The sequence below is a fragment of the Taeniopygia guttata genome, chromosome Z (genome assembly GCF_048771995.1).
Source record: "Taeniopygia guttata chromosome Z, bTaeGut7.mat, whole genome shotgun sequence".
Lineage (NCBI taxonomy): Eukaryota > Metazoa > Chordata > Aves > Passeriformes > Estrildidae > Taeniopygia > Taeniopygia guttata.
The window spans coordinates 52,953,811-52,966,670 of record NC_133063.1 but is presented as its reverse complement, the minus strand read 5'-3'; positions in this window follow the sequence as shown (position 1 = coordinate 52,966,670).

Genomic DNA, 12,860 nt, shown 5'->3' with positions numbered 1-12,860 from the left:
TGCTGGAGTGAGAGAAGAGGAGAGCCACGAAAGTTATCAGTGTGCTGGAGCCCCTCTCCTATGAAGACATGCCAAGAGCTGGGGTTGTTCAGCCTGGAGAAAGGAAAGTCCTGGGGAAACCTTTCTGTGGTCTTTCAGTACCTGATAAGGGCATCCAAGAGAGCTGGTGAGGCACTTTTGACAGGCTGTGCAGTGACAGAGCAAGGGTGAATGGCCTCAAACTGAAACAGCAGGTTCAGATTGGATATTAGGAAGAAATTTTTTACTGTGAGGGTGAGAATACTGGAACAGATTGGGTAAAGAACTTCTGGACTCCCTACCTCTGGAAATGTTCAACACCAGGTTGGATGGGGCTCTGGTCTAGAGCAAAGTGTCCCTGTCCATGGCAGGTTTGGAACTAGGTGATTTGTAAGGTCCCTTCCAACACAAACCATTCTACAATTCAATATTGTCAGTAAAATTCAGTCAAGAGGAACACTGATGTTACAACTATTTATGATGTTATGGCATACTAAATATATGATTTACCTCAACCAGTGGTAGATCTTCCACTCAAAAAAACCCCCAAAACTTCCAGCAAGGATCAAGAACACTTTTTAAAATTTGAAACTATACAGTTCTTTAGGTGTCCTCATTAGAGAATGAGGACCTCTCCTTTAATCTTATAGGTCAGCAGTCAAAGTGAGCTTGTCTAAACAATGAGTGAATGCTGTTACCTTCATGAAAGTATTCAGTACTTTATGCAGTGCACTATAAATTCTTGTTGCATTCTGAGGTTTCTTGCCAAAACTTTATTGCAATATATGGAGTGCAAGCACTCCATATATTGCAGTCTATAGGGATAATTTAAGCACTTTAAAAAACAACTGGAATACTTACTTTTAGTCATGTATCACCTAAAAGAAGAAACAGCTCAGAAAAAATAAAGCTATCATGGGCTACTGATCTGTTTTTGAAAAAGGACGCCTTTAAAATCTATTATTGGAGGAATATATCTTTTAGAATTAAAGGATGCAGTGAGTAAATATGTGAGTGTCCAATGTAACAATAGGGTTCTAAACCTGGTTGAAAACGACACAAAAAAGTACATTATTTATTGTAACACTATCAGATTCTCATCTATTTAAAATAGTACCATACGTTGTAGTCCTAGGAATTTCTCTTCAGTTTCAAAGACAAACACAAACAAGGGAACTACAGTTTTAAAGTGAGCTTCCAGTGCCTACTAAGCATGGACCAACCAGCTATTAGTGCCTTGGATCCTAACCTGCAGGTATGTGGTGTTCCAACACAGCCTGGCTGTATGGATGCTTGCAATCAGACCCTGTTTGGCTGTTGTTTGGAGCTGGAATTCAGGAGAGACACCACTTACAACAAGTATCAGGGGCAGATCAAGTTATCCCAAGTGGGCTGACTCCTTTCCAATATGGATTTGTGTCATAAATAGAGGAAACAAGACGGTGTGCCAGTTTTGGACATCAAAAGGAATTGAGACATTAGAGGAAATTTCTTCACAGAAAGGGTTGTTGGAATAGACTGCTCAGGGAGATGGTGGAGTGAGCATCCCTGGAGGTGTTCAACAAATGATTGGAAGTGTAACTTAGTGCCATAGCCTAGTTGACAATGCAGTGATCAGTCAAGGACTGGACTTGATAATCTCAGAGGTCTTGTCCAACCTAAGTGATTCTGTTATTCTATGAATAGGGTATTCTGCTAGCTCATTAGATAGAACTGAGGTTCAGAAATGCATTTACTTAGCCAGAAAGCATAAATGTGCCTACATAATGTGCAGCAGAAAGTGGAAAAAAAGTCAAACTAATTCCAGTTTTATTTTCCAATTTATTATTTTTTTATTAGAAAATAATTTGTAACAAGATTTGGTGAGAACCCAAGGAAGGGCAGATTAAGTATGATTTTAAGGTATATGTTATGCTTAGTTGTCTTTGAAAGATTTTTCTTAGTTATCAGTGATTTCCTTTATACACAAATTTAACCCACCACTGATTCACTGAAGATATGTAAACTTGTTAGCTTAACTGAGGTTATGGAATTGAAAAACAGAGACTGATTTAAAAATATATTTACTGGAAGACTGTGATAAAAATCAATTTATCTTCCAGAGGAGTTGAGATCACCTTCCTTCCAAAATTAAATAGCAGCCACCACCTGTCTACTCTCTCTTGTCACTGAATCCTGTATGCTTGCATGTCAGTATATCCCTATTAGAAGTGAAGTTATCTAGGGATAATGAGGCAGAACCTGAAAAAAGGAGGTTTGCTTTCCTGCAGAGTTGTGCCCCAAAGCAGTTAGTGGTATCAGTGAAAGAAAAGTAATGATTTGTCATTATCATTCAAAGAGTGAATCTTGCACTGGAGAAAGGATTTTTGTTTCAATTTAAGCCTGATTTGCATATTCATTGTTAGCTGGGGTTTATATAAGCATGACTAGTTTAGATATGTCTACACTGTTTTCCAGATACAGACCCAAACCTGCACACAAGTCAAAGTTCATCCACGCCAGAAGTACATGGATTTTGGGCAAGACTGAACCATTGCTAATAGGACAGCAAATCACACACCACTGTTCAGTATGACCCCAAGCACATTCCTGCCTGCTCTCTAATCACTGCGTACTGACAGTAAAACTGCCACCTCAATCTGTGAAAAACTCTGCATCTTTCCAACAAGGCAGTTTCCTGTGCCTGTAGTTCACATTCTGAATGTATTCTACAGGAGGTATTTTCCCTCTAAGTCTATAAAGGAAGAAGATTAAAAAAAACACCCCACAGTATATGCTTAGCATTAGGGATGATATTCACGTTCCCCATCTCATATTTTCCAATAAGAACTGATGACTGTACTTGTTCATTTAGATAATATTCACATGCACACACATAAGAAGTGGCAAAAGCTATTGCAGATAGGTAACACCAAGAGAGAAATAAACAAATGTACAGTTTAGAAACCTTCTCTAGCTTCTGTTGTAAGAGGGAAAATGTAGCAAACACTGAACAAAGGCCTTATCTGAATAAGAGACATAAAAGTGCTACTTGATAGCCCTTCTGTTCTCAGTAGAAATATTTTGGAGAAATACTTACTCAGTTCCCAGAGAAATTCAGCCCTTTTGTGAGATATCTCTCTTTCATACTTTGCTTCCTTTTTTTAAAAGCCCAGAATTTTAATTTTTTTTTTCGAAATACAGAGGATTTCTGTTTAGACTAAATGTGGACAGTCATACTGTGAATCAGATAAGCTGCATACTTGGCAGACAAAGAACTGGAAAGTGATGCTTCTGGCTTCAGGTTGCCATTATAAGATCCTGTCTCTTTTTGGAAAGTTTCTCCTCTGAAAATCTCCAAGTGTGGATTTTTTGAGTGTTCACTACATTCCTAAAACACATATTTTAGGAAAAAGTAGATAGTAAAACCCTCCCCTTTTATTCTGGTATCAACTCAGCATGTTGTATAAAAAAGTACATGAAAAGAGATTCATTTAAAAAAAAAAAAAAAAAAAAAAGTGAAATAAGGTAGCTGAAAGGTCATGTCATGGTCTAACCCCAGCCGGCAACTTAGCTCCAGAGCTGCTCACTCATTCCTCCCCCAACAGCAGAATGGGGGAGTGAATCAGAGGAATACAAGTGAGAAAACTCATGGCTCAAGATAAAAGCAGTTTAATAGGGAAAGCAAGCACAGCATACAAGCACAGCAAAACAAGGATTCATTCACCGCTTTCCATTGGCAGGCAGATGTTCAGCCATCCCTAAGATGGCTGGTGGCATGTGATAAGGTGCAGAAAAGGCCTTGATACTGCTCAGCAACAACTACAACATCTATGTATTATCAGTACTGTTTTGAGCAAACCTGAAACACAGTCCCAATACCAGCTACTGTGAAAAAATTTAACCTTGTCATAGCCAAAACCAGCACATTCAGCACTCATTTGGCCAATGAGATAAAACTGTCTTATATTCCTTGCTACAATCCCATATAGAGATGCCATTTCCTTGCCAGGTTCTGTTTCTCCAGTAGTAACTAACACCTGTACTGCTTCTCAAACATTACACAAGATGGTTTGAGGGTCTGTTAAATAGTGCAAAGGTTTTCATGGGCAATGGATGGGCCTTGTTTTTTTTTTTCCATACTAGGAGGGAAATACATGATTTACAGAGTTTCAGTGGACAGAGCAACTTCTGCAGTAGATAACAGCTGGAAAAATTATTGTACTGTCATGAGAACTGCCTGAGAACTGTTTTCTCTTTCACTGTTCAAGGATGAGGCTGCAGAGGAGCTGTAGAAATAGTGATGAATTACACGGCACTGATAAAACTGATATGCGCTAGATAATGCAACTAGCTTGTCCTTGCCTATACAGAGTCATCACGGAATGGGTTTGTTTGGAAGAGAACTTTAAAATGACATTTATTCCAACCTCCCTTTTCAAGATTAAATGAAACAGTGACTAAGAAAGGTGTATGAAAACAGTATAATTTGTTTTCCAACCACTCTAGTCACAGATTTCTGGCCATGCCTTCTGCAATACAGATTTATTATCTTATTTTCCTACCACTAAATTCAATTAGTTTATTGCATGGAGTTCATGGTCTCTGTGCGAAGTAAAAACTATTTAATTACTACTTAAAAAAATGTAATTAACACCTCCACTGCCCCTGTCTTGATGCATCATACTAGTGAAGCTCCACCATCCTCAAGAGTGTATAAATGAGAGAAGAAAAAGACTCAATGTAATTTAGAATTAAAAAGCTTTGTCTTTACAACTTTATGAAAGGCTTAAAATAATTTTATGAAACTTTCAAGCATGTTTAAAAGAAGTGTGTATCAATATGAAACTATAACTGAAATTTTATTTCTGGTTTGAAAATCCCAAGGCAGTTCAAATGTAGAAGTGATCACACCACTTTTACAGTAAAGCTGGCCAGTATTTTTCGTAAACCTAGAAAAGACACCTCTGTAAAAAGTTTTGCCTTAAAAGGAAAGGAGTTTTTGTAGTTGATACACTAGCTACAAATCAAGATATCTATAACCACAAAGTCCCTAGAGATCTACAAACAATAAAATTCTTTGCAGAAGTCCTAGAGGATAAAAAAATAGAACAGCAGCTCTTGGGTCACTTATACTTGGAATCTAATTTCCAACAATGCCAGTGTATAAAAGTGCTCAAACATTTGTTTTTATCAAAATGATTGTGTTCACAGAGCTGTCTGCTGTCTCAGATTCTCACCTGCAATCTGCGCTGTATGCTAGAGACTGCAACTCTCATTCTTCCCAAGCCAAGCCCAAACATGCTGTCTGTACAAAGGGCATGGTTTGCTCTCTCCTAAAAGAAAGACAAGTTATAAAGGTCAGCAGGGAATGCCCCCTAAGTAGCCTTCTCTATCTACTCAGCTTTATCCTTGGAATCAAAACTAACCTGTCACAGGGCAGAAAAAACTAAAAAAGAATAGTTAAATATAACCCTTTTCCTGGGTTATCTTGGGTGAGCCACTTTTTGTTTCACTGGACTTAACACTACCCACAAGGCTGATGTAAGGATAAACACACTAGAGGTTGTCAAGCATGGGAATAGGGTCCACAGAGAGAGACCACATTTCCTTCTGACAGACTTGTTTCAAATGCTGTGAGAAATATAAGTAAACTTAATAGTCAGAATGACCCAATATCCTCAAAGTAGAATGCATAACATTTTTATCTGAAATATAATTTTGCAGTAAGTAACAATGCAACCCTTAGCAGTATGTTTTCTAAAGCCCTGCCACTGTCAGATACAATTTATTGTTCTTCTTATATGAGTTATTTAAAAACCAAATATTTTTTTTTTTCTTATATAAGATTGTCTTGGTGGTACTAACTCTAATGTGTGGCTAAATCAATCAAATTCAATAATTAAAGTAAATTAATTCTTACATTTGAAATTTAAATGCTACAATACAGTTAAATATTGGTTCCAGTAACTTTCACTACTAAAAGAAGGCAAAATGCATTCCAGAGGAAGCTGGAACAAGGAAAAATGAAAATATGCCTTTTTTTCCCCCTAGCATTTCTGAGGTTTACAAAACTGGAAATAAAATTCATAGATCAGCCAGGATAAGCTGGTATCAGTTATTGTTGGAAAAACTCTGTATTAGGTCTGTAGATTTTTCACTACTGATATGCTGTGCACATTCTTCTCTTCATTAATAATTTTAAAATTAATTTTTATATTGAAAGGTAAAATTCAATTAGAATAAGTTATCTTTTTATAATTCTCCCACAGCTTACCAAGAACATAAGTATTTGGAAATATATTAACAATTGCTGAATAATAACTAAAATTAAAAACTACTTATAATTATTCTTTTTCACTTTGAAATTCACATTCTAGTCACTAATGTATTTCAGGCTACTTTCACTTCTAAATGTATATATGTATGTGTTTTGCCTCTGGAAATATTACTCAAGTTGTAATATAGCCCTGATGAATCTTTTGTGGAAATGCCTTGCAGAACAAAGCTGCTGTAAAAAGTCACACTCAGAAGTTCATCTTTGAACTCCTCTGGTGTGACAAAATCTCAGCTGAAAAAGCAATTTTAACTCTATTATTACCAGTGTCAAATAAAATTGATGTACTTAGAGGACTAAAAAGATACATGACATGACTCATAGTGCAGGAGCTCCTCTCATTGATCCCACTGGAAGCTTCTAATGAAGTGGTTTACACCTCTGGATGAAAATTATTCCCATGCAGAAGTACAGTGTGCATGTCACTTTAGGCACCAGAAAAACAGTAGGATTGTGATGCATATTCAGCCTGAAAAAGCAAACAAGGGAAAAGTATTTCACAGATTCTTGGCATGCAAAACCTGAGTCTTGATAATCGCTCTTGCAGAAGGCAAGTAATTTCCTTAATATTAAGGCTGAGATGGCTTTCCTTCCTTTGTCTGAATGCTGCTGTGTGACATTTTTCCACTTCTCCAAACAAAATATTTGCAGACTGGAAAACAGCCCTTCCATATGCAAAGGACTAGCAATGTTTGCAGACTGTTCTGTGTTAAAATAGTGCTTAAAATAGTGTGAAAATAGTTTCACATATGAAGACAATTATCCAAGACAACCTCCCTCTGAACTAACATACTTCTTTTTAATTAAAGAACAAAGCTATACAGTTCTAAGTATGCATCATTTCAGTGAGTATTTAAATAGTTCTGTATCTGTTACATAAATGTTGAATTTGGGTGAATTAAAAACTAGCTGAATTATCATTCTAGTAAGCCTCGAAACTGAATTTTCCCTTTAACGGGAAGAGAAAGGTCCAATAAGCATAGATATATTCCTGTAACATGGAAATTCCAGGGTACATTTGCTTGTGCTGTCTTAGATGGTGGTGTTCTACCAACATGTATTCTTAAAGTTTAGGAGAGTGAATATGCACATTCATTCAGATTCTGTACTATTAGGTATGTCCAATGCACAGAGATTGAGGTCTGTCTCTGTGCTGATGAGGATAGGGGCATATCTTACCTGCCTTCTGCAAAGTTTTAACTTCAGTTCTTTGGTTTTGGTTATGATGGCTTCGTAGTCAGTAAAAGTGCTGAAGTTTATTTTCTGTTTTTTAAACCATTTTCATCTTTCTTATTCTCCTCCCTTATTGGGAGTAGAAGTCCTGTCATTAGAGCAAAAAACAAAATGTTTAACTTAATTTAAGAGACAAAATAATTAAATGGCAAAAGACTAGTAAAACATTTTTCAAGTCTAAGGGTTTTGGAATTACAAATAACACTTCTAATAACATTGTTTTCTCAATTTTTTTTTCACTGAAGCCCTCTTTTCTCCTTCTAAAGTAATACAGAACAACTAAAGGAAAAAGAGTTCACAGTAAAAGGATGCTGTCAGACTTTCTAAAGTTTACTGAAGTTTGTTCATAAATAAATGGAGTGGCATTTAACTTGATTACTTCCTTCCACCAGGGAAGGCTTATGCCACTTGTTACTTATTTTATGCTGCCTTTTCTTCAGGTTTTATCTTCAGAATTACGAACATATTTCCAAAGGAAAAAAAACCAAAAACCAAAAAAACCCCACAACTAAGTTTCTGCCAACTACTCGAAAAAACCTCAAACAAATTACAAACACCTCCCCCAGCCCAGGAAAACCTTAAAACACATAATTTGGATGAGAAAAAGTCTACACTCTTTCACCATACCCACGAGAAAAAGAAAGCATTCACACGTTGATTACCCCAGAGCAGGAGCCCCAAGTAGCCCAAATTCAATTACATAAGCAAGGCCTGGCTCTTCAGACAGTTTACTGCTGCTGCTTATTGGTGATAACTGGGCAAGTACTGCAGCAGAATGGAGGATACTTTCATTTAAAATTTACATTATATATAAAATTCTCATGATTTTTTTATTGCCACAGAAGACAGGCTGTTTTAAAAGTCTGAAAGGTTAGAAAATTGAGAGTTTGTGAAAAAGGCTTATCAAAGGTGATCTTTATGCTGGTATTAAAGCAGTAGGTGAGCACTAGGTAAGTAATTTTTCTCAATTTGCATTCAGATTTAGAGTAATTGTTCTCAAATTGTATTCAGATTAGAGGCTGCCTTATTTTTTACAGGTATATTACTGTAATGAAGGATACTGCCTCCCTTCCTTCCTTGAAGTCTGATCCCGTTTGAATCACTTAAAATATCTTCTGCAAATTTGAAGCACAGCTTGCAAAGCAAACCCTGTGATGAGGTGGCATCCATTTGTATCACAGTGAACTTTAATTCTACATTAAACTAGCAGATTGTCGACATTTCTTGTCTGTACATATGGCTGCAATTTAAATTGCATTTTCAACAAAGTACTGGGTTTTTCATTATGTTTTCCATTTTAAAAATTAATTTTTTCCAGATATCAGAAAGCAGGGGACTGGTGGGCAGAAAGAATTCTTTGCCCAAAATCTGGCTTGAATTTTTGGATGCCAGTTCCTTACGGTGGTGTGTTTGCCATGTGGACAAAGGCTTTACTGCCTAACTGCAACCCTGCACAGTAACAACTGAGTATTGAGAGTATCGATAATCAGTATCAACAATCTCAATAATTGGTACTGGCAGCAATCGAGGATTTTCATAAAATACGATACTAAAGCACTATAGCACTACTTTTTGTTTCATATACAGCTCTGACCTTAGAACACAATATTAAACATTTGATAAATGGCAGAATTCTCAATAGAGATTATATGCTTATTCTTGCAAATTGTCTTCAAGGAGGTAGCAGAAGATACCTGGATTTACAGCTACTCAGCAGGATGCAGACTGTGCAGAGAAGGCAACTGCATAATATGAAGATTGCATAAACTGGCCTGTAATTTTAAATCCAGACAAGACTTCTGTTTAGTTAAATCCTTAACAGAGAGCAAGCAAAAGATAAATGTTTGAAGGAGACAAATTTTGCTTATAGTCTTGTACTAGCACTCAGTATATTACTTTGGCTCTTAGAAACATGCGAATTTTGCACTGTTTTCTAAGAAAATTATTATAATCTGACTGTTAGCACAGAATGGAGAACTAATTCCTCAATGCTTGTGTTGCATAACATCTATTTCAGCACATCCTTTTGATAGTGATCTGCAGTTTAGTAACACATTATCTCTTGGCCATGCAAAATTATTTCCTGGACAGCTTGCAAGACTTATTTCTAATGTAATTCTAAATTGTGTCTCCTATTTACTACTTTTTATTTTCATGCTTTTACAATTAAAAATATCATGCCCATAAAAAAAAAATAAAATAAAATCTAGCTAAAGCCTAATAAGGTCTTAATGATTCAGCTTCAGATATTGAAAGTTGCTAAGCACCATCCCTGAAGTCAACTTCCACCTTAAGTGGTTTTAAGTCCATTTTGCTTCTTTCCTTCTTTTTCACAGTTCTTCTGACATACACATCAGTTACCTTTGCACAAACTGAGTGGATTTTATAAAAAGCAAACTTCCAACCAAGAAAACTCCTGGGTCACATATGTCCTTTGGTTATTTTACTGTTTCAGTTTTTAACAGAAATAAACAAATGCTGAAAACTGAGCTTTGAGAACTGGGCTTTGGTTGTTAATGAAAAGGAGCTGTAAAAGTATAAATTACAATCCACATTTTTATTCAGCCAATAATCAACATATATCAGTATTCAGATAATCAAAATATATCAGTATTCAGTATTTAATTTACTTTCCTTTTGCCATAAAAAAATTAAGCAAAGATCTTCCTGAATCAGTTGAACAAATCAGCAATATCCCTGTATCAGAGTCTTATTAAATACAAGCGTTTTTTATAAGCCAGAGTATGGTGCAACATATAAGTTCTTGTTCCAAAACAATTGTCACATTTGCCAAGTAACTACCAAGTGAGAATAAGTCAAAGTTTGTCTATGGAACTGAGAGAAGAGGAAAATATGCTTCAGATCAATAAATGGAATATATTAGACTTGGTATGTAAAATTTAAATACTTTTCCTGAAATTTCTAATTACTGGCCAGACAATGCTTCCAAATGCAAGCTAATAGTTGATTTTTTTTAATATCCCAAATATTCTACTTTACCATTGTTATCACTAATCTTATAATTTCTGAAACCTCTCACTTTTTCAATGATCTTACCAAATACAGCTGTAGTTCTTAGGAAGTAATCTAATCTAGCATATTATAATGCTAAGACAAACACTGCAGCATGGAAACCCTTAAAGGGCTGTTTCGTTTGCTTGGTCAGTTCCTCTAAATTCTGCTTCTTTCTCACCTGCCTTCTGCTACCCTTCCTCTTGCCTTTGTTTTTCTCTTTGCTGTTCCATTCTCCTACTGTTTCCTTGGTGGCTTCTGTATCTCATACCATGCATATAGGAAAAAGCAGCTCCCTTAGCAGAAGTTTGATAATTGTTTTCTTTCAACTCAGCGTTTTTTTTTGTGGGATGTACCATTAGCAGATGACAAGAGCTGAGATGAAACCCTGCAAAGATGTTCATCATGTCTTCTGACTGCTCACCAAAGTTAACTTGGTGGAAAAGATAGAAGCCAGTCTTATACAGGACTAAAGACCAAGTCACTCAAAACAAACTGTCTCCATCAGAACCTCCACAGTTTCCATTTAGCAAGAACTGACAAAGCTACAGCTATGTTCTAGATGGGTCTGCCTTAGCAGATCCATTTGTGCCAGCCCCCAGTGTCTAGTCATATGTTTCCACCAACCAATCCATGTTGATTCCAGGTGGATAAAATCTGTCTTACCAACAGGTGCTAAATAAAGTGACTATAAAGTTTTCTTTTCACCCATTCCAGGGAGAGCTAACTGAAACTATAAACAAGTCCTTTCATATCTTTCAGCAGTTGACTCTCCTCTCTCCTCTGCCTCTTTTTCTCTTTTCCTCTCTTTCTCTCTCCTTTCCTCTCCTTCACCCTCCCCCACTACCAAGAGATAAGTCTCTTCAGTCCTAACTGGTTCAGATAAAACAGCTTTCAAGTGCCAGCCAGTTTTTTCCTATTAAAAGCTGAAGCTCATCTACCGTTCCTAAACAGCTTTATCTGAATTGGATTCTCTCTCTGAATCCCATCATTCTGTGCATTTTAGCAGGCTGGCAGATTAACAAGCATGGGAGGTTCAATCTCTCCTCATAGCACATTGCATTGTGAGTACTGCTGAACACACAGCAAAGGGCCTAATGAAACAGCCCTGTTCCAAGTCTTTTGCCATTAGCTGTATTTACTGGGAGTTTTTATGAAAGAAAATTTTATTCTGAGGGTCACTGTACTGGTATTGGAAAATATTTTTATGAATGAGGTCCTTTATATCTAATTTAATAAACTACAAAATTAGAATTTAGCAGCAATTTTAATTGAATGAACACAATCAAGTAAGAATGTACAAAGTAAATTTGGAAGTGATTAATTAAGTCTGATTAAGGTTATGATAAGGCATGAGCAAAACCAATCAGGACTGGGGTACAGGGAGGGCTTTTCACCCTGCCTCATGTACAAAAAACAAAGAATCAAAGCGCAACTTATATCCTGTATGCTAATACATATTCATCAATATTTTCTATAAATCTCCTCCTATTTTCAATTCTTGAAATCTACATCCCTATACTTCATAGCACATGCTGCACTTGCTGCTAAGGGGTCTTGGCTTTTCAGTGGTTGCTTCCAATGAAGGCTTCTCATCATCCTCACTGTCCTTTGAACAACCCCACAGGCTGCACATGCACCCCAAGTCTTGTGTTATAGAAGCCAGCATTATATTTCAAAAATAAGTCTTATTATTTCATAGATACCTAGAATCATCCCAATTTTGTCAATTTAAAGGCTAATTCCTTAATTATCCTGAGGCCTATTCTGTTTTGGGATTTTACTTATCTCAAACTACATCTTGTATCCTATTTTCTCATGAACATCTGAAAAATCTGGTTTGTGACTCTAATTACATCTTGTTTTCCTCTATTACTTTTTAACAAATATTTTCTAAAATATCAATGTAGTTACAACTGTTAGCATGAATCATATTAATGTATCACAACATGGATGGAAGCATGAACATGTCAAGTGCTGGAAAATCAATGCACAGGGCATTTACACTGCATAAACTCTTACAGCTCTGTCAGCATGGTGAGCTAAGATGATGTAAAGGCTTTTTTGCAGCAATTTTTTTGCATCATTGATACAAACCTCTTACAGAATTCAGCCTCTGCGTTAGCTGAAGCTGACAAGAAGGAAGAAGCAGGAAGTACCCTACCCCCAAGTTATTCTTTCAGAGAACGACACCTTGCTAGAATCCACTTTGCACTATCAGAATTCAGTTATTTACCGAGCAACAAACAGAAATGCATACAATACACATATATAAACATAT